The 23,458-nt window shown below is 46.7% G+C and overlaps 1 protein-coding gene across 2 annotated transcripts in view; it reads right to left on the reverse strand.

Annotated features, from left to right (window-relative positions):
* TRMT9B (tRNA methyltransferase 9B (putative)) overlaps positions 1 to 22,858 on the reverse strand; it is a 43,853-nt gene extending 20,995 nt beyond the window's left edge. The window contains exon 1 of one of the 2 annotated variants that reach the window (XM_083170105.1): positions 22,359 to 22,858. The gene's annotated coding sequence lies outside the window, so the exon portion shown is untranslated. The remainder of the gene's footprint in view (positions 1 to 22,358) is intronic. The other variant, XM_083170097.1, reaches the window with a different exon arrangement.
* Between the last annotated feature and the right edge of the window lie 600 nt (positions 22,859 to 23,458).

Below are 23,458 nucleotides of genomic sequence, written 5' to 3' on the forward strand. Positions count from 1 at the left end.
TCTCGGGAGTGCCACTGCCTGCGCTCCCTCCTGCCGGGCAGCGCCGCTGAGCTGAGCACTGAGATCAGCGCCGCACTCAGCTCCGGCGGCTGCCCGGCTCCTGCTGCCTGACCCTGCCTCCTTCCCCCAGCTGTGTGCGGCGTGACCTTGTAATGTTACGCTGCACACAGCCGGGTTGCTGGGGGCACGGCTGGGCAGCGGCTGATGGAGTGCTCAGCGGCGCTGCCCGGCCCCGGGAAATGCAGTGTGGGGGGGGGGGGGGGGTTTTAGGAAGCTCTCCCCCCAAAAAAACTTGCCCAGTGGGGAGCGCTCCCTAATAAAACACCACTGAAGGGATTAATTAGGAGATGGGTCATACTTATAGTATAACCAATATAAAAAATGTTCCCTATAATAAAGGGTGTGAAGGTTGTTATTATTACAGCACATTTGCCAGAAAATAGCTTTGGGGCTGTGTCACGCTCATGGCTGCCAGCTGAACAGCCCTATACTAGATGATCGCATATCTCCGGCACTCAAAGCTCTTAAAATCCTCCACAAACAGCAAAGAATTGATTCATTATATTTCTTGCAGTTCTCCGTATTTGCAAGATAAATGCATGGATGCCTGAGGGATTGTACAACAGACAGCTGCAATGTGATATGACAGGAAGCAGATGACCTTGTGGTTATGATTTATCTAAAACAATAATGACAATAATTGAATTGAACGAACTAAATGCCAATTACATAAGTGACATAAATATGTATAAACTCCAATACACATTGACGTAGTTGACGTAGTTGAAGGAATATAGGGCCCCCTCATTTTTCAATCACCACTTAATTCTACCTGATTCTAATTCTAATGAATACCTGAATGTCCCTTAATACTGTACACACTCGCCTAGTACTGACAAATTTTGTGGAGTTATTCTGTAGTCCCTAAATAGTAGACAAAATCTGCCATTTTCCTTGTGAAATGAGCAATGCAATGATGTAATTTGCACCATCAGTAGATGATGGTGCATCATTGTTTAGAGTGCTTTCAGTACTAGAACCTCTGACACTCAGCATGGTCACAGTATACATAACAATGTGACTGTGAAAGGGGCTGATTGAGGACCAAGTGGGCCCAGGAAAATTTCTGGAAATGGCCTCATGTGGGCGGCACCAAATCAATAATGGGTGGAGCCATCATAACAGTAGGTGGGATTACTACAATGGCGAAACCATTGGCCGGCGATCAACGCGCGTGCGAGGGGGGGGTTGGTCATGCTGCATTGTTGGAAACAGTTGGCAGTATGAACACCTTTAAGGGGTTGGTTTGCAAAATTTCAGCAGCTGGATTTCTTACAGGAGACTGACAGAGGATTAATGATGCAACCCCTATAATACACCCCTTCTGCAGCCTTAACCTAACCTCCCCTCCCTGAGCCTAACCAAAATCTTAACTACTCCTGCAGCCTAACCTTAACTTTCCCCTCCCACAGCCTAAAACTCTGCCTCCCTATCACTAACCTCCCCCTCCTGCAGCCTACCCCTAATGCCCCCCTCCTGCAGCCTAATCCTAACCTTCCCCTGCCACAACCTAACTCTAACCTCCCCTATCTGCAGCCTAACCTTAACCTCCCCTACCCCTGCAGCCTAACCCTCCCATAAGTGCCTAAGCCCATGCCCACTATTTATGGCTGGATCTGTTGGGATTCTGTCCATCAGGATCTCGCTTTTAGTTTCCTGATTGTCTAGATTGCAAATGTCAGGATTGCAAATGCATGCCCCTTTAAGAAGATCTTTTAGTAATAAATGCATTTTTGCACATGGCTCCTCCACTTCAATGTTTCAAATAATAAATATGAAACTATGAAGGTGAAGAAATACTCAGACCATCACTTGCTATGTCAGTCCAAAAACAGGAACAAAACAAGATTTCCTCACAGCATGTAATTGCAACCATTTCCGTTAAAGCTAAAAATGCACATCTGCTAAAGTGCTAGAAGAGGAAAATGAGCACAGATTTTGCCACATCTAAAGGAATCCAATGCTTTAGTGATTCATACAGCAAGGAATAAAAATAGTGTCAGAGGAAAAAAAAAAAGCAGTGATATAGAAGGTAATAATTAAATTCAGAGTAATGTCACCAAAACTACAAAACAAAATCTATTTTGTAGTGAAGAAGCACACAATTCTGCCACCTATGGATGGAAGAGAGTAAGAGCATCACTGAGTTCCCCTATAATATGGGATGCAGTCATTTGGTCTACAGCATGATGGTCAACAGTGATTAGGTCAACACCATTAGGTCGACATGGGAAAAGGTTGAAAGGTCATTAGTTCGACAGGTCATTAGTTCGACAGTGTCTAGGTCGACAGTCAAAAGGTCAACATGGGGTTTTTCACAGTTTTTTGAGCCGACATGTGCCGACAGGTGGTATTTCATGCCCTACCATCTACTAGGGCGTGGTGGGAGAATAAAATAGTGTGCCCGAAGCATGGCGAGCACAGCGAGAGATGCGGTGCACTTCAAACTGTGTCCATGTCGACTATGTTGACATTCGGGTAAAAAAAACTGTGAAAAACCCCATGTCGACCTTTTGACTGTCGACCTAGACACTGTCGAACTAATGACCTGTCCACCTAGAACCATGTTGACCTTTTCCCATGTCGACCTAGACCCATGTTGACCTTTTCCCATGTCGACCTAATGGTGTCAGCAGTGGCGTAGCTACGTTTTGGGCGCCCCCCCGCCGTTAGGGGGGGGCCCCCCCCCCGTCGCCGCCCCGCCGAGCACCCCTACCCCGCCGCCCCGCCAAGCACCCCTACCCCGCCGCCCATGCAAACCCCCCCTCAATCCCCCACAGCCTTACCTATCGCGCTGGTCCCGGTGGCTCTGTTCTTCTGCTGAGGACCACCACAAAATGGCCGCCCCCATACAGCAGACAGTTTCAGAGAACTGTATGCTATATGGGGGCGGCCATTTTGTGGTGGTCCTCAGCAGAAGAACGGAGCCGCCGGGACCAGCGCGATAGGTAAGTCTGCGGGGGATTGAGGGGGGGTTTAACTATAGCACCGCAGCCCCCGGCGCCCCCACATGCACAGCGCCCCCCCCCCCCCCCCCCGCGGTGGCGGGGGCTGCGGTGCTATAGTTTTGCCCCTGGGTGTCAGCCTAATGACTGTCGACCATCATGCTGTAGACCAAATGATCCCAATCCTATAATACTACCAACCGCAGCAGTCACACCTTTATGACCCATACTTGCTGTTGAACTGCCAGAGATTTTGCTATCTCACGGAACTCCAATCTTTTCAAAGTCATTGTGGATGGCAGGTATAGCATGGACAGGCTGCATCACACAGGGGAACAGTCTGTTCCTGGCAGAAAAAGCTTAACCAGTATCCAGAATGATCATCATTTTCCAGTAAGGACGCTTTCTTATTGTCTGAACATTTTAGTTCAGTGCTGCCATGAGGAATAAAAAGTAATAAGTCAGTTACTGTATTCTGATATAACAATGCATTTTTTCCTCACGGTACTCAATGGTAAGCAGTATTGGCACTTTGGTTTTGTATGGTTTTTTAGTTCTTATAACCTCAGGGCCAGATATAACAATGGGACGGATGGAGCTGCAGCTCTAGGCCTCCACATAAAAATAGGCCCATCATCATAACAGCAGGATGATCACCAGACAGACACCAGCTGGTCACAGGTTGGACATATATCATAAGTATTAAAATTGCATTTCTATTTTGCATATTTATGCAACTTTTGTAGTTTGGATATTTAGGGAGACACGTCTGGTGTAGGGTATCCAATCCCGGGATCGGGATCGGCGGGATCCCGGGATTTGGCCTAAAAAACGCCGGGATTTGGATCCCGGGATTGGATCTTCCAATCCTGGGATTTCGGGATTATATGCGCATGCGCATATCTAATGCCGGGCAGCGTCTGAGCGAGTGCTCAGACGCTACCCAGGAGTTCCTGATCCCCAGACAGCAGTCTGGAGCGGGTATGGGCAGTCCGACCTGCGCAGCGTGACCTCTGACCATCACGCTGCGCAGGTCGGACTGCCCATACCCGCTCCAGAATCATCTCTGACCTGGACCGGACCTGGCAGCGTCGGCCGCCCGCCCTCTGGGCGGCTCTGCTGCTGCTGCTACCGCCGCTGACGCCTCCTGCTCCTGCCCTGTCTGCCCTGCTCCCGGCCGCCGGTGTGAGTAAATGAATGTGCAGGGCGGCTGTAGCGGGGGGGACTGGGCTTCTTTGTAGCATTTTTTTTGCCTAAACTGATTAGAGATGCCAATCCCGGAATCCCGGGATTGAGCATTTTTCAATCCCGATTCCAGGGATTGAAAAAATGCCCCGGGATTGGCATCCCTAGTCTGGTGTATGGGTTCTACCTGCATGTACAGTATAGTATTGGCGTCACCTCACAAGACATTGCAAAAACTCTAATCTCTCAAATATTATATCCTTTTGTCTCCTTACCCGGCATCCCCAATACATACTCTTACCAATACAATCTATTTTAAAAGCAGCTTCGATGCTGATCTTCCTCGCTAAATGTTCATCTTATGATGGGCTCTGTCAGTCCCTCCAATGGTTATCTGTATTCTACCATAGCCAATAGAAAATACTTTTACATACAGATAATACTATATGCATGTCTTCACTTAACTCAAAATGTCTCCCTCTCAGCTTAAGGGCGAGATGTATCAAATGGAAAATGCGGTAAAACCCCGGTTTTACCGCATTTTCTTATGTATCAAAAATGATACCGCAGTGAAGGGTATCGCCACCTTTGGGTGGCGATACCCTATAGAAGCCTATGGGCTTCTTTTCGCCGCCCGCCGACGCAAGCCCGCCGCCTCGCCGACCCCCCCTCTGGCTTACCTTCCTGAAGGGTCCTCCTGGACCCTGGAAGGTAAACCTCTCCTCCCCCTAGTGACACAGCCGGACGTCCTTCCAGCTGCAGGAGGAGGCACCGGGGAGGAGGCGCCGGGGACAGCTTGCTTAGCTGTCCCCGGCGTGACGCCGCGTGAGGGATGCAGGAGCTGGCTGGGAGGTGACGGAGACCCCCCGCACACCACATTCCAGGTATCGCGGGGGGCCTCCGTCACCGCACCGCGATGCCAGCCGCATGTTAGTATATATGCGGCGGCATCGCGGCGGGGGGGCCGCGAAGGGCGGCGATGTATTTTAATACATCCTGCCCTAAAACCTTTAAGTGTTCCCTGAAAACTCACCTCTTCAGGCGGCTTGTCAAATTCCAGACATAAGCTCCCATATCTTTTTTTTTCTTCACTTCCACATGCTTCTGAGCGCTGTCTAACATTGCTTTGTCACTAATGTATATCTATACTTACCAACTTTAAACATATTCTCTCCAGGAGAAGCCCATAGAGCAGTGATTTTCAACCTTTTTCAGGTTGCGGCACACCGGACCAGACTTTAAAATTGCCAAGGCACACCAACAGTTTTTAATCAAATAACTAAAGGGGGGCAGGTATGCGTAATTATTACACACACCTGGCCCCCCCCCCTTAGTTATTACAGTGTAATAACTATGGGGGGCAGGTGTGTGTAATAACTAAGGGGGGGGGCAGGTGTGTGTAATAACTAAGTGGAGGCAGGTGTGTGTAATAACTAAGGGGGGGGGGCAGGTGTGTGTAATAACTCAGGGGGGGCAGATGTGTGTAATAACTAAGGGGGGGCAGGTGTGTGTAATAACTATGGGGGGGCAGGTGTGTGTAATAACTAAGGGGGGGCAGGTGTGTGTAATAACTAAGGGGGGGGCAGGTGTGTGTAATAATTACACACACCTGCCCCCCCCTTAGTTTTTACACACACCTGCCAGTCCTTTATTATTGCACAGCACCAGCGCCCGTTGGATGTACATGTAACATCCAAAATAATGACCCTACCTCCAGGAGAATTATACAGTGCACGAAGTGCGCACTTCACGTGATGGCTCCCGTGGCGTGGCGGCGTTCTGCGCATGCGCCGGGACGCGCCTAGGACGGATGACCTAATGCGCACAGGCACGTCCCGGCGTCATCTACAGGGGTCACACAGACAGCGCCGAGGACGGAGGACGCTGTCTCATTTGACGAGCGCAGAGGAGGGAGGAGGACCCTGGTGAGTCGCCGTGACCCACTGTAGCGCGGCACACCTGAGGGCTTGCCGCGGCACACTAGTGTGCCGCAGCACACTGGTTGAAAAACACTGCCATTGAGCAATGCATCTTGCCAATGTGGGGGCAGGGCTGGACAGAACATCAACATACTAGGCCTCCAAAATGTTGTGGGCCTAAGGGTAAGGGGCAGGGCTAAATTATTATTATTATTATTCTATTACGAATATGTGTCATTTCGCTCCAATCCCTTCATACGGAACCCACTATTCCTTATAAGGTATACTAATCCTGCTCACTTCACTAGGAAGTGGGAGATATGCGTGAAATGTGATCACACCTTTTATGGGTGTGGGGGACTTCTCAATTAATTGGGAGTCTCCCACACTTGCAGGAGAGTAGGCAAATATAACTATTTCATACAGCCTTATAAGAACCTTTGCAATTTGTCTGAACCATTATGCAATACGTAACACGTGCCCTTGTGTTTCAATGCCTAGTTCCCTATAGAATGTAAGTCTTCCTTCCTCTGTCTGCTATTACCCAGTTCAAACAACAGAATATGTTGTGCTATACAAGAGAAACCGTTAATAATAAAGGTGACCATAGGCACCAATGAACTTTTGTCATTGATCTAGCACCTCTTTGAAGCTGATTGTTTTCGGCAACCTATCCATTTTATCTATCTCCAATGCTTGATACATCTACCCCATAGTAAGAAATCAGCTAAATAATAAAAATAAAAATACTTGTCTGAAAAATTGAAGCCAACATATATCTTGTATCACTATTAGGGTGGCCAATCCTGGGATCAGGATCGGCGGGATCCTGGGATTTGGCCCCAAAATGTCTGGGATTTCAATCCCGGGATTGGGCCGCCTGCCCATGGAAGTAAATCTGCGGGGCAGCACCATGCACCCCCGCAGCACTGCTCTCTGCCCCGCTCCTGGCCGCTGCGCGCCCGCCCATGTAAGTAAATCTTTGGGGTGGACGGGGCAAGGTTTTTTAAAGATGCTAATCCCGGGATCCCAAGAATCCCGGGATTGAGCATTTTTCAATCCCGAAACCCAGGATTGAAAAAATGCCCCAGGATTGGCATCCCTGAAAAGGAGCAATAAGAAAAACATTTTTGGGTAATGGTACACAAAATGCATGAGTATACTAAACAAAATTGTGGCATTTGCAGTGGCAAAAAATGGATGACTATGCAGACTGGTATCCGGACTGATCATAGACTGACTCATGATAGACAGTCATATGGTCGACCACTAATGGCCGACAGTCAAAAGGTCGACAGGGTCAAAAGGTAGACAGTCAAAAGGTCGACAGGGTTTAAAGGTCGACACACAATATGTTTTTTTTTTATACAAAATTTTCAGCCGACGTGCCGACAGGCTGTATTTCGTGCCCTACCATCCACTAGGGCGTGGAGAGAGAATAAAATAGTGTGCCGAGCGCATCGGGGCACCGAGCCCGAAGCATGGTGAGGGCAGCGAGCCATGCAAGGGGACGCGGTGCACCTATGTCGACCTTTTGTCTGGCTACCTTTTGACCATGTTAACCTTTTTATGTCGACCTTTTAACCATGTCGACCTTTAGACCCTGTCAACCTTGTCTACCATTAGTGGTCGAGCATATGACTGTCTATCATGAGTCAGTCTATGTTTTATACCATAACCAGACTATGGGGGGGGGGGGGGATTCAGCAGGGGTCATATATGCCCCCCGCGCAGTTTCTCGATGTCCAGTAAACTGCACACATGCAGAACCCATCCCACCTCATGTGCAGGATGATTCCTGCGCTCATATCGCTATAATGCAATTGCCTCTGCTTGATTGACAGCTAGATTCATTCACGGTGAGGTGGCAGATGGCATTTCCAAAAATGGGGGCATGTCGTCCCCTTTTCTGAGAGTTGTCAGGCAAATTCCTGCATCATGAGGCAAAGTTTTCTTTGCCTCGCAAACCGGGCTGCTGCATGACTGACCTCTGATTCGGCCCCCTCCCGGCATCGGTGAGCAGTATCAAATGTGATAGGTCACATGCAGAAGGACTGCATGCAATGTATCACATGCGATCCTGGCAGGCGGCTCAATGGGGATCGGCTGGCTATACACTGCTGCGACTTCTTGCAGCAGTATATTATCACCTTAACGTTAGACTTACTCAAACTGAAGTCACAGAGGGACACCGCATGTTCCGGTACTTGTTTAGTTTCACGGCCAGGGCCGGCGCTACCCACTCAGCAGCTCCTGCAAAGCAGGGAGGCGCCATGCTGAAAAGGCGCTGTCTCCCTCCCTGCTCTGCTAAAGCTGCCTCAGCCCTCACTGTCCCTGCCTCCTGCGGACAGGCGGCAGTATAAAGAGCTGCTCCCTGCCCCGCGAGTGCACACAGCCTGCACGCCACCCGCAGTGCCTGTCTGACAGCGGGTCACAGTATGGAGAGGCTGAGCAGCTCCCTGCACCGCGCACACACACTCCTCCTCCTGCGACCTTCCCCCTCTTCCTCACGGACACTTGCGCTGAGGCATGTAGCGCTGTCTGTGAATGCCTGGATGACATGTCATGACCGGATCCACCCTCTACCCATTGCTCCCTGCGCCTGTAAGCTGTCAATCAAATGACGAACAGGCAGCAGCGCCGCCTCCCCTTCATTCCCTCTTCTCAGTGTGCTGTGCCAGTGCCGCTGCCAGTCCTCAACACTCCGCCCCCTCTATCTTCTCCCCTCTTCTTCCATCTCCTCCTTCTCTCCCCTCCTTTCCCCCTCCATCACGAGAGGGGTGTAATGGCCTTCTCAGCGTCCTGACTACGCAGATAGAAGAGGAGGGACTGCACAAGAGTTAAACAGCAAAAGAACAGTCAGTCTTTATTATACATGTTTATAAAAATAAATGTAATAAATGAAGATTTTTTTTATATTAATTTAGACACTTTTAAAATAATGGGCTGGGATATGTGCCTAAAGGTGGCCATACATGCTGCAATAACAGCGTGCGATGCGATGTGCGCTCCTGCAGGCATCACATCGCACAGTACAAAAAGTATGTGCTGCACATACTTTTTGTACTGCTTTCGGATCGCATCGCGCACACATTGCATGCATGCCATGCGATGTGATGCACTGAGATGGTGTATCCATACATGTACATGCACCCGAGATCCTCCATAGGATCGCATGTTGCATACGCTCCCACAATCGGGCTGCAACTTGTTGCAATGGCAATGTGAAAGGGCGCAAAATGTATGGTTTGCAGGAGGGCGCCGGACACCCTAGCACCGGCCCTGTTCACGGCGACAGCGGCCGTGCGTCTGAGTCCCCTTGCGTCTGAGTCCCCTTGCGGGGCTCGCTTCGCTCGCCCACGCTGCGGGCTCGGTGGCTTGCTGCGCTTGCCATGCTATCTAAAATTGACTCTATGCCAACGTGGATAGTAAGGGTACAGTATGAACTATCTTCATTGGCATAGAGTTCATTTACCTTATTTTTGATAGTTTAGTGAGCGCAGCAGCCGGAAGTTCATGGCGGCCATACTGCCGCCGTGAAACTAAAAAAGTACCCATGTTCCTCTTAAACTGTGATCACATTGCAGTTACATGCGATCGCAAATAGAGGTTGTATGTACACCAATTTTGGCCATTCCCATAAAATGCTGGGTGTTCCCCTGCTTCCGCCCCTCCTGAAGCGAACAACCCAGTGAGTGTGAAACTAGCTGAAGCCATTCGTTCGCAAACCCCAACCATCAGGAATGGGCACGAATTTGGCCCGCTATGAGCGGATCTGAATCGGCACCATAGTACTGTAACCCATCGGAGACTTTTCTGGCACCTCATTGCTAGCAATGGGGACTGTAGCACTAGTAGTGCTACAGTCATAAACACCTGTAAGCTAAGCTTGTCACATGCCACTGTTTGCCAATTACAGAGCAGATATCATATCCTCTTTAGAACATGCTATAAGGGTTATGACTTGTTCCTAAATGGAATCCTTTGTGAATCAGCAGCCAGCATCCAATATGACTGTAAGCGCTTTATACCTTCCCAGTGATTCTTTCACTGTAGGTTATTTTTGTGGCTTGAGGTTGTCTCACTCTAAATATACCACAATGAATGATTGATCTCCCTGAAAAGGAAAATGCGTATGAAGTGAGTTAAGTGGCTAGTCACATCAGACCGCTGTCTCACAATAGCGAATACTGGGAATACAATTAGTCTTTCATTGCAGGTTTTAATTAACAGCGCTGAAATGTAGGTCTTTCTGTCACTGGCAAGGTTAGAAGGTTACCAAGCATGACCTTTGATCTTCTCATGTCTTTCTGCATGTTATTTTCCATGGGTACCATGCTGTATACACTGGGTTTTGTTTGCGCTCATTATTTTTATCTCGTCAAATGCACTGCTTAGATGTAAACAGTAAATCCTTCTAGGGCTAAAAGGATTGCTCGAATGTGAAAGGGAAAACAAAGCCCGCATGTCAGTCAGAGTTTGTACAGCCATTACGATCTCCGGAACACTCAGGAAACAGAATAGAATAAGAATGATACATTTATAGCAACAAGCATGAAATATTCATTGCTCTGTGCTGCATATGTGATTGTGTGCTTCAGCTTCTGGATCAGCAGTGAATGAATTACAATAACCATTCACAGAAAGATATTAATGTCAGAGCTAATTGCAAGTGTATTGTTGCAGCACCTAGAGCAGGCACTCCCAACCCGGTTCCTCAAGGCACAACAACAGTGCAGGTCTTTGTGATATCCAGGCTTCAGCACAGATGGTTAAATCGAAATTACTCAGATATTAATTAAGTCACCTGTGCTCAAGCCTGGATATCACTAAAACGTGCATTGTTGGTGTTCATTGAGGACCAAGGTCAGGAATGCCTTAACTAGAGGGTGGCTATAGGGCTGATTGGGTATAATACCCCTTTCATATTGTTAAGCCGGGTCAGACCTGGGATTTCATTTTCACATTAAGGGGTAAATTTATTAAGATCAAATGTGCACAAATGCACTCATTTGTACCCATTCAATGTAAAATATATCCGGTGCCCGGTTCCCGACTGATTTACAAATAGCCAAATGTGGCTGATCTGCCATATGTTTATAGGGCAAGGTCAGCCGATTTGATTGTTAGGAATGACTACGCCATTGATAGAACACGGCCATATGTGGCAATAGTGTTTTATGTGACCGGCAAATTTACAATCATTCATTCTGGTGCATTTGGATATGAATTCACCAGTACATAAGAATGTCAGGTTGTCTGGTCGTATTTGGCTGATCAGTCAGATCTGTGCAGGCTTCTCTTCGTAAAAAAATAGAATAAATAAAAACGGCGTAGTTGTTCAGTGCAGAGACACAAGCTGCTATATATGAGTACAAAGCACAATTCTCCCACTCTGTCTGACCTTTCATCAGTGCACACAGGACAAGGATGCAGAACTGATGGGTCACAATGACATATCTTTGGGTTATAAATTACTTCTTCACTGAGTAGTAACTTTTTTATCCTCTACTCATTGTCATGTTGGCCTTATGTACCTGTCAACCTTTCATCTGTCGTCATTTTGTGAATGTTGACCTCCTGTCGACCATATTGTGTCAAACTGCTGACTTTCTCACAAAGAAACTGGGAGCTAATGGCACGGGATTGGTATGAAATTGGATTGGAATCCCGGCGTTCAAAATCCCGACGCCGGAATCCCGACCGCCGAAATGCTGACAAGGGGGGGACGTGGATCGCCCACCCTTGTGGGCTCACTACGTTCGGCACACTAATTTATTCTCCCTCTATGGGTGTCGTGGACACCTACGGAGGGAGAAAGGGTACTCTTTACCTAGCACGGCGCCCACGATTTTGATCGTGGGCATCGCAGGTAAAAAAATTGCGGGCATTGCGGCCATTGAATGCACTAAACATTGGGTGCAACGCGACCGACGCGATGCCCGCGATATCCCATAGGGATCAATGTTAAATTTCTCAATTGACCCGATTTTACTGTTCAATGCCTCAATTGACCCGATTTTTCCATAGGAAACAATGTTAAATGGCCCACAGAGGCCAAATAGCCACCCTGAAGTGTGAAATGGCCCCCACAATTGTTAACGCCACCCCACGATCAACGTCAACCCGAAGCGTGGCGAGCGCAGCGAGCCCGCGTGGGGCGGCGGTACGCGTCCTACGACCTTTTCATACCCCCACTATCCACGTCGGCGTGGAGTTGAGAATAGAATAGTGTGGCGAGCGCAGCGAGCCACCGAGCCCGAAGCGTGGCGAGCCCCGCGAGGGGACGCGGATACCTTCACAGGTAAACGCGTCCCTTCACGGGCTTCACAGGTATCCGCGTCCCCACGCTTCGGGCCACGCTTCGGGCTCGGTGGCTCGCTGCACTCGCCACACTATTCTATTCTCAACTCCACGCCGACGTGGATAGTGGGGGTATGAAAAGGTCGTAGGACGCGTACCGCCGCCCCTCGCGGGCTCGCTGCGCTCGCCACGCTTCGGGTTCACGTTGATCGTGGGGTGGCGTTAACAATTGTGGGGGCCATTTCACACTTCAGGGTGGCTATTTGGCCTCTGTGGGCCATTTAACATTGTTTCCTATGGAAAAATCGGGTCAATTGAGGCATTGAACAGAAAAATCGGGTCAATTGAGACATTTAACATTGTTCCCTATGGGAAATCGCGGGCATCGCGTCGGTCGCGTCGCACCCGATTTTTTAGTGCATTCAATGCCCGCGATGGCCGCCGTGCTAGGTAAAGAGTACCGGAGAAAGTGTCGGGATTCTGGTGTCTGGATTTTGACCGCCGGGATTCCGACCATCGGAATTTCAACTGCATCCCAATGGCACTATTATCCTTGACCATATAAATAAAATACATACTGCAGCGAATTGCAGCTATCTAAAATGAGGAGCTGGCCCTCATCAAAAACATAAGTACCCAGGCAGCCTGTGGCAGGGCATAGACAGCATTGTGATGTGTTACTTATAAACCCAGTCACATATGTTTTGTATAATTAAAAGTCCATACACACTGGGCGACTATGCCCAGCATGTATGGACAGTGATGATTATGTTCATCGTTAGGGGTAAAGCTGCTCCGTGCATACACACTGAGCGGCTTTCCATCTGCCCGGCGCCGTCAGAGGGGAGAGGATGGCTTTGCATAGCGCACCGCCATGCAAAGCCATCCTCAGTGCCGCTCATCTGCTGGTATTGCCAGTAGATGAATGGCATTCCCGGCGATGATGCGCTCACTGTCCATCGCCGGGGCATACATACTGGGCAGCTTTGAGCGGAAGCCACTCAAACATGCTGTTTTGAGCGTCTTTCAGCTCAAAATTGCCCAGTGTGTATGGGCCTTAAAGCTGTCCATACATCTACAGATTAATTGTTAGATCTGACTGGTTGGGACAAAAACCTGCTAATATCTGGGTGACAGTTTTTGGCAGTTTTCCAGCATTTCAAAGCAAATGGTCAACTGTCATTTGCTCTCATCCATTGCCAGGGTTTTGCTCCAACCAGCCCAATCGGACAATAAATCTGTAGATGTATGGCCAGCTTAAGCCTGTTTGCTTAATATGGGGCTGATGCACAGTTGAATGTGATCTGGTTGACATTTGCACCCATTGTTGTAGAATGAACCTGGAATTTACTCCAGAATACTCCATCTTTTTATAACAGAATGTTACACACTACATAGCAGGTCACTGTTATAGTGTGTGTTCTTTGTGAAACATTCAGCAGGGACCCATTCTAAAACCGTTGTTTGTAAAATACGTGACACAGACCAGTGCCAGATTAAGCCTTCGGGGGGCCCGGGGCACTTTAGACAGGGGGGCCCCCTTGCGCTTGTCATTACTGGCCGCAAACTGCATGGGGGAATATTACACTGTCAAAACACAGAGTAAATGCAGTATAAACTTGGTCAATGGGTAACTTCAGGGGTTCAGGGGATATATATGATATATATATATTATATATATATATATATATATATATATATATATATATATACACACACACACATACATACATACATACATATACACATACATACATACCATATGAAAAGCCTGTGTTTGTCCCTTTGCACCTTACTCTGTAGGAGACCTCACAGTCCCAGTGCTGCCTCTGATTAAAAACCCTCCCATGACTAGGCTGCTGCTGCTGTTATCCATGGGCCTGAGAAGCATGTAATGAGCTCCACCAATCAGAGCTCAGCACAAACGTCTCAGCCTCTGCCCTCTGGTGCAAAGTGTCATGGGACTTAGTCAACTCCCAGTAATGCACTGCACACTTGGCTCCCAATGCTCAGCACCATTAATCATTGTCACATTGGCAGATAAGTGAAGCTGCACCACTACCCCACTCCCATGCACAAAACCTTTAGCTAAAAAAACCCTTGTGCCCCCATTATAATCCAGCCCTGACACAGACAGAAAATGTCAATAGATTGATCAGTATAAATAGTCTATAAACAGAGGATGAACATAAAGAGACACCATAGCAGTACAGTTCTTGTGTAAGTTATTAATGATCTCTTAAAAGATTGTAAAATGAAAGATAATAGCTCAATTCCACAATGTTTTTACAGCATAAAACAGTAGAATATGTAACCTTATAGGATGACCTCAGGTACAGGTGATGCAGAAATACCGGTACATTACGCTCTGTGCTATCCCGCCTCAGAAAGCTTCACATGAAGCACTGATACGCGCCAAAGGCGTTCACACAAATATGTGCCCGGTACCACCATCGGAACGGGACCAAGTTCGGCCCTTTCTGAGCAAGCCTGAATAAGGCTGCATGTGCAAATGCCCTGCTACCACCCAAATGCAAGTTTAGATTGAACGGAACTCCTTATGACACAGCACTGCTGGTACTGCCGAGCACACACACGCACAACACTGAGTTGCCTTCTATTCTGCTTCGTGCACAGATGGAAGCCCCATTGTAATATCTAGTACAGAACCATTTGTAATATCCCAATACTGTCATTAATTGGCCGCCTCGTTAACTAACTGCAACTGTTTCATTTATTTCGCTCTCCTAAAATAGAGCTCATTAGAGCCTCGTTATGATCATACTAGCATTTGTGTATACAGGGGCATTGTTCATATTACATTATGTACATTAGAATTTTTTAATTCTGCATATGTATATATATATATATATATATATATATATATAAATTAATGTACTTCCCTCAACCTCATGCATCTAGATTATTATTGCTTTTATTTATGTACAAGGCACCATAGTGATACAGCGGGTGTCCAATTGTAAGTAATAGCTAAGCACACTAGCCTGGGTACCATACATTAAATCCAAGTGTGACATAAAACCTTGTTTTGCATTTAAGAGCAGAATCAGATGCATTACTGTAGCTATTCCACATGCAGAATGTCACCAGCCCAGCTCCTATCATCAAAAAGAGTAACAATTTGTGTAGTCACCGCCATCAGTGCGCATACCGGCAAATACGGACACGGTCGACAAAAGGCATAAATGAGAAAGAATCTTCATTATTGCTACCAATGAAACCTTAAGTCTCTGTATCATAGCATTGCAGTATGAGTGTTGTTTTAACAAACCGGACCCCCGTAAGAGAATATCTGGGTCAATCTGTTCACACATGGTCTCACAAAGAAAGGGCAGGCTGCATGTGGCATTTTAATTCGCTGTCTGAAATACTGCAGTGGCAGCACATATTACTGAATGATTACAGATGACCTCACAGCGGCGTCAATGGAAGTAATCTTCCAAAGAAGGAAAGTAAAGGGGTTATTCAGACCTGGCCAATCAGCTCATAACTGTGAAGTGACAGGCTTGGTTTGAAAAATGACAGGTAAGAGCTGCTTGGCCGGTGATAAAAACCAGACACTTTATCACTTCACCGAGCTTAAGAAATCTACCCCCTTATGCTGTGTAATAATAACAAGCCTTATAGAGAAACTGCCTCCGTTTGACTTTAGAGCTGCCCTGCCTCCTAGGGCCATTTGTTCTATCTGCATCAATCACCTTGCCAGGAGCCCTGACGCTTCTCCATGCGGCTGTTTTTATTTGACCCTGCTTATACTGTATGACTATAGAGGCTGATTCAGAGCTGTTCGCACATGTCCGAATTCGGCCCCTCCAGTGATTATGGGCCACTGCCCATGCGTATAATTGCTAACACACATGTGCAGGGCCCGGCTGTGCACGCCTTTGACAAGTTTTCCCTTCGCCCAGGTGCCCGCAGCCTGAGTGACATGCAGGGGGCGTTCCCTGGGTGGACCCCCAGCATTTCATGGGCGTGCCCATAGAAACACTGGACAGGCAGTTGACCTCGGCAACCGCCCTGATTTTGCAGAACTACAAGCAGCTGCTGAGTGACTCCTGGGTCATGTGGTGGCTGCAATCGTGTGCCACAAGAGAAGAAATCATTTGATGGTTTGGTGGGCCAGAACCAGCCTAGCGGGCAGGTCTGAATTGGGCCGATAGTTAGAACTCTTCACCCACATGCTTAATCTCACCCTCCAAGAAAACTGACTGCATAGGGCCATGATCATGATACATACAGATGTGTGTAGTACGTGTTAAGCCCCATACACACTAGACAACTTTTAAAAAGATATCACTCATGTCAGCCACTCTAAGGGCAGTATTCAATGAGAAAAGTTCTCCGTGTTTTGTGGAGAATTTGTGCTTTTTTCGCCTTGGACGGAGCATTTTGCTCTCCAAAAGCGAGCAACCCTATTCAATGTGAAATGTTCTACGTCTTTCTAAGTGATTTTCGCCGTCTCTCTCCGTGTAGAAATTCTCCATCTTTTGATGGAGAGCTGGAATGTGAACTTTTAATCTAAAAAGGTTTTGTATTTAATTTTGGTGTCAAAAAATCAGTTTTTTTTTTCTGTGAAGGGGCATGTTATTTTTATTCATGTGCTTATAGCACATGATTATATATTTATTAAAAAAATATATTTATTTTTTTAAATTTTTTTTTTTTTTTTTTACACAGTGCAGCCAGCAGGGGGCCGGAGCGCTCGAGCCGCTCATTAGATATTCATATATTCACTGCACCCGTATGCACGTTCGGGTGCAGTGAATACTGGGTCCCCCGCTGGCTATAGGGGGGGGGGCAGCCTGTGCTGCCTGGGTCCCAGGGGGGCCCCCTACCCTCACATATGTTCTGGGGCATCCAGGGAGACTTTAATCTCCCTGGATGCCACGTCCCACGGCTCCCTGTCAGCTCCCTGCCGCGGACGCTCGTCCGCTGCAGGGGTTAAGACTCGCCGCGAGTGGCCGCGAGTCTTAAAAACGTTGAATAGTGGGAGCAGGAGTGGCAGCGAGCCCTCCGGAACACGGAGAGTGCATGGAGAGCAAAATAAAACGCTCTCCATGCACGGAGAACTCCGTCATTGAATACTGCCCTAAGTGATACTTTAAAAAAAATTATTTAGCATTATGCTCAATATCATTAATTATGTGCGATCCCACACATTATTAATAATACTGATTATACTGATTATATCGTTTATCGATATCGTTCAGTTTTTATGCATGATATCTTATGCTTGGGCTTATTAATGATATCTGCGGTAAAGCCCATCGTGTAGTGTGTCCCTTGGAAGTACTGTACTCTCCTGCATACTGCTGTTTGTATGTCTTGCCACCATAAAAAAAATGTAAAAACTTTAAAATTTCCAAATTGGGAGCCTTTAGGAAGCTGAGTATTCTTATTTATTTAGCACCTTATTGAAGATAATACAAAGAATCTGATTGGTTGCGATGGGCAACATCCGATCTTCAATAGAACTCCCATCTTCATAAATTCACCTCTGAATCTGATGATGATGGGATGGGATTTGGGCCAGCTCCACAAGGATTGCCAAATAATGCCAGTGAACCCACAAATTCTATTAATATTATTCTTAACTCCAAAAACAAATACTCTAACACTAATACCCCTAGACCTCATTCCAACCCTTACCCTTTAGTCTGAACTCTGACCCTAATTAACCAAACCCCTAATACCCTTAACCAATATCTGCACTCTAAAATGACATACTAGAGGGCCAAAAATGTATTATCTGCCATCAAGTTCTACTTCTATATTATTATGTCCATGGTTTAACCACATAACTGGCTAATATTTTTTTCAAAAACACTCACAATTTTTATTTTTTGTATGTAAAACATATCCAACACAATTTTTTTTTAAATGTTTAAATCTGTCTCTAAATCATGTTATATGCATCTAAAAACATATCCAAAATTCGTCTGTACCTTACACAAGACACTGCAAAAACTCTAATCCATGGACTCATTATATCATGCATTGACTATTGCAATAGCCTCCTTACCGGTCTTCCTAAGAAAAAAATCTCACAGCTACAATCCATTTTGAATGCAGCTTCAAGGCTGATCTTCCTGGCTAGACATTCATCGTCTGCTGATCCGCTCTGTCAGTCCCTCCATTGGTTGCCTGTATATTACTGCATTCAAAATAAAATACTTCTACTTACGTACAAAGCCATCACTCGGACTACACTGACTTATCTCTTCACTTATCTCAAAACATATCCCAACCCGACCTCTCCGCTCTGCACAAGATCTGCGTCTCTCATCCACACTCATTACTCGCTCCCACTTACACTTGCAGGATTTTTGTCGGGCAGCACCTTTTGGAATGCCCTTCCACGTACATTAAGACTCTCCTCTAGCCTCCAAACTTTCAAGCGTTCCCTGAAAACTCACCGCTTCAGGCTAGCTTATCATATTCAGGACCCCCACACAACCTCCAGTAGCATTCATATCTAATTACATCCCATCAGGACTGTCTTGTAATCTGGTGGGACTGCCATACTATGGAATTCTATCCTTAAGTATCCCTCCTATTATCCTATAGATTGTAAGCTTGCGAGCAGGGCCCTCCTACCTCCGTGTCGGTTTGTATCTACCCAGTTTGTTTAATCACTGTTGTCTCCAATTGTAAGGCAACAGAATATGCTGCACTATATAAGAAACTGTAAATAAATAAATTACATTTTAATAAATACTACTTTTTAAAACACTGACGATTTTTTCGACCATCGGGACACTTTTTTCTGGTGACTGGTGTCCTCATGCAATGTCACCACTATTTTTTTACATTTTCCCAGTGGCTGGGTGGGGTGCGCTGTCAAGTTGACCCAATCAGCAGTGATCAGCTGCATGGAAGGCACAGCAGCAGAGAACTGGGAATCAGAGGGTCCACAATGTGAGCAGCAGCTGCTGGGAGATTAACTTCCAGCTTCTGCATAGTGGACAGTTCTGACTTGACACATCAGATGCCACCATATCAGGGAAAGCACAGCCTGGGTGGTGGCATATGATGTGACCAGGCATGTGGTTTAGCTGTGACATGTTCACACTTTAACACAGTTTGAGTTTATAGATTCCTAATGTTACTAAAGACCTAGGGGCCCATTTAGTATTTTTAATTTTTGGTTAATTTCCCCAAAACACCTGTTTTTGGGAGTTAGCTGCAAATATTATGTACCACGATCATGTAAGATGAAGGTAAAGCAGCAGAAATCTTTGATACCTGCTGCGATCCCACCTGTCTCGCTTGCAGACACATCCCCCATAAGTTTCTATACCAATATCAGGCAGCATCGCATCAGCTCGCGCAGCTACTGCCATTCTGAGATGTATCCTATGGGCTACTTACCACACTCAGGGTCACCAATAGGGGGGAGCTGTGGGTACAGCTGCCCCAGGCCCCGGCCTCTGGAAGGGCCCGGGCAGCTCATTTTGCTCACTGCAAACACCCTACACACTGCCTCCGCTGCGCTGCAGTCAGTGCGCTGAACAAAGCAGGTCCAGGAGCACAGGCATATTCAGCCCAGGACGCCAGCGGCCAATTAAAATGCTGCAGCGGCTCCAAGCTTTGATAAATACCCTGCAAGTAGATTGTAATCTCTCACTATTAGGGCCCTCTCTCCTCATGCGCTTTTCTTACTATATATATATAGTAAGACCATCTCTCCACTCTGACTGCAGTATATTCACTTGGATTCTGATTCCACTGCAGAGTTGTGAAAAGGCTCTAATCGGAGAGGTGTCACATTAAGCCCCCTGGCTTTGATTCACTAAATGGAGCATCACAGTGCTGTCAAAGCATCTACGGTGACCACATCACCCAACATATCTGTACCTAATCAAGGTGTAAAAAGTTCACTGATCTTGGTGTACTACCCCTGATGAAGTCCCTAGGGGACGAAACGCGTAGGGTTTCTTTTATGATCAATCTACACCTATGGTCGAAATTCTGCACTGAACAACAATTATCCACCGAAAATCTCTGTAAACGTTTCTAAACAAATGTTTTTTAAATTGTTTTAATTGTGTGGAATAAATATATTCTGTATTTACTTTTACAATTGTGGACGGGTGAACCAACTTTCTGAGCACACCTCTATACCCTCTTTTCTCTCTCTCTCTCTCTCTCTCTCTCTCTCTCTCTCTCTCTCTCTCTCTCTCTCTCTCTCTCTCTCTGTATATATATGCCAACCTGATAATTGTATCAGCGTCCTGTCCCCTGATGGAACTGTCTTTATTCCCAATAGATTGTAAACTTGCAGCAGGGCCCTCCTACCTCCAAGTCTGTCTGTTGTTACCCATTTTGTTTTATCACTGTCTACAATTGTAAAGCGCAACAGTATCTGCTGCGCTATATAAGAATCTGTAAAGAAATAATGAATAAATTTTCACCATTTACTGGTCCCAAATGGCATTGTACTGTAATTTGTTATTTTCTTGTTTTTTTCCTCATCTAAAGATGCCCATACACGGTACAATTATTGTATACAATTTGGGCTAGATCGCATCGCATTGCATCTCATCTCATCGGTTTTGCAATGCAATGAGATGAGATCTAGTACATATAGTATGTGCAGCACATACTTTTTGAGCTGTGCGATGAGATGGGAGCGGGCATCTCATCGCACCCAGCAATTGTACCTTGTATGGGCACCTTATGTATTATCAGGTGCTGCGGAACCCATCTAAATAAATGCTAATAATAAGAAATTACAACATCAATAATAGAATGGGAAACATAGTTGTTACGAATGTATATTTTTTCACAGGAATGATCCCAGTCATTATTATGATCTCCCTTCTACTGAGCTGAAAGCTGCGATCATCCTGTTGAATACAAAAGGGCTTTATAAGGGAACACAATGTAAGAATGTAAGTGGCCAGGAGCATCATCTGTGATAATGCAAAGCTCTGCAGGATCCTATGACAGGGAGACATTCTCTAATTACAGATTTGGGTGTGGGGGTCATACTATACATACTACATCTTTATATATAATACATCCTTTTACATGATACAGTACATATTTATACATGATACATACATCCTTTTACAGGATACATCTTTATACATGATAAATCTTTATACATGATACATCCTTGTACATGATACATCTTTGCAATCTAACCTTTGATCCTCAAGGTCATGTTGAGATCATGCCTAGATAAAACAAAGTCCAGCAGATATTTATGAGCAACCTTTGCTCCTTGGCTGTCACTGGCAGACCCTTTGGATGCTCAGCATCTCAGCAGCCCCTGAACTGCTCGCTGACTGATCCTCATGGGAAATGTAGTAATATCTGCAACTGAACATTTTGCACACACTGAACATTGATGGACAGATACTGTACAATGCACTTATCCAGCATACTGTCATCCTCTCTCAGAGAATATAGTATATACATGAAGGTAACCATGCAAGCCAAATATAGGCACCACTTATCCACATCATTTCCCAGGCGTGATGGGATGAGGATGTTTAGCAGCTGGTGACAAACCCAATATTACATCCTCTCTCTCTGAGGCAGTCTTCTTATCCCATCTACACTCTCAGACTTAATTAAAAAGGAATTCTATTAATGAAGTAGTTGCACTATTAAATTATCCTATTTATCCTCTCCAGCAATGAGATTATCCTGCACTGCCTGGTTAACATCATCTGTGCCAGACTAACTCTGAAATCACTGAAAAGTTGCCAGGCAATAAGAGCCCAGCAAAGGATCATTTGCCCGACAGATCCAACCTGATCTGTACCCAGCTGCAAGTCTCCTCTATGCATTGCTCCAGAGGTCACAGCTGCTGTCTTATATGGGGCTCACCCAGTGTGGGGGGCACGGCAGACACATACAGCGTGGCACTGGTTCTCTGACCTCCTACCCAAGAGCCATGCATGCATTTATTTACCTGCCACGGATGCCAGCAATTATTTACCTGCCACTGATGCCAGCTTCGGATCTCGTCTTTTACAGTCTGTGCACAGCATTGTGGCTATGGAGGCTCACAGTGAACGGATTGGCATGTGCCCCCTCCATACCCTTCTCCTGCAGCTGATCATGCATGCAGCTCCTTGTTCTGGTCTTGCAGAGCGGAGCAGGATGGAAGCCCCTGGCAGGCTGGCAGCACATGCAAGGTGTAGGCTTAGGTGCTCGGCTGCCGCTGCCGCTGCTGCTTCTGCTGGATGGGGCTGTCGGTGCAGATGTGGGAGGAAGCAGAGGGTGCTGCTCCCCCCCAGTCCCCTAGCACAGGCTGTTAATGTGAGGCATGATGATCTGCTAGGGGGTGGGGGCACCGCTGCTGCTCATGTGACCCGGCTGCTTCTCTTTTCCTGCCTCTTGCTCACATCATAGGCAGCTCTACAAGGTACATCATTACAGGAATCAATTGTGTAGGTCCTATTGTGCTGCTATTCGGCAAGCCTCTTCCTGCACTGACCAAAGCAGCACTCTGTTCTTACAGCAGGGGGTACTATGGTAAGCAGCAGTGCCAAGTCCTTGCCAGGCACACATACAATTATTATGGGTGGGGGGGGTTTCACAGGACAGAGTTTAGTGCAGAGGTTCTTACCCCTGGGGGTATGAAGTCTACTCGCTGGGCAGTATGAGACATGCCACCTCATGCACTTTCATGGGGCTGTGAGAGCTGAATAAGGTCATAATGTCGACATGCATTGGGTCGATCACTGTAGGTCGACAGGGCTTATGTCGACACATGAAATAGGTCGACATGGCTAAGGTCCACAGGGCTGGAAGCATTAGGTTGACAGTCAAAAGGTCGACATGAGTTTTTCACCTTTTTTTTTTTAGCCGACACGTGCCGACAGGCGGTATTTCATGCCCTACCATCCCCTACGGCATGGGGGGAGATTAAAAGAGTGTGCAGAGCGTAGCGCGGCACATTGCCCGAAGCATGGTGAGCGCAGGAAGCCATTCAAGGGGACACGGTGCACGTTGACAGTGTCCATAGTTGACATTCGGCCAAATTACTGTTGACCTTCCCATTGTCGA

The sequence above is a fragment of the Crinia signifera genome, chromosome 1, assembly GCF_055691185.1.
Source record: "Crinia signifera chromosome 1, ASM5569118v1, whole genome shotgun sequence".
In the NCBI taxonomy this organism is placed as follows: domain Eukaryota; kingdom Metazoa; phylum Chordata; class Amphibia; order Anura; family Myobatrachidae; genus Crinia; species Crinia signifera.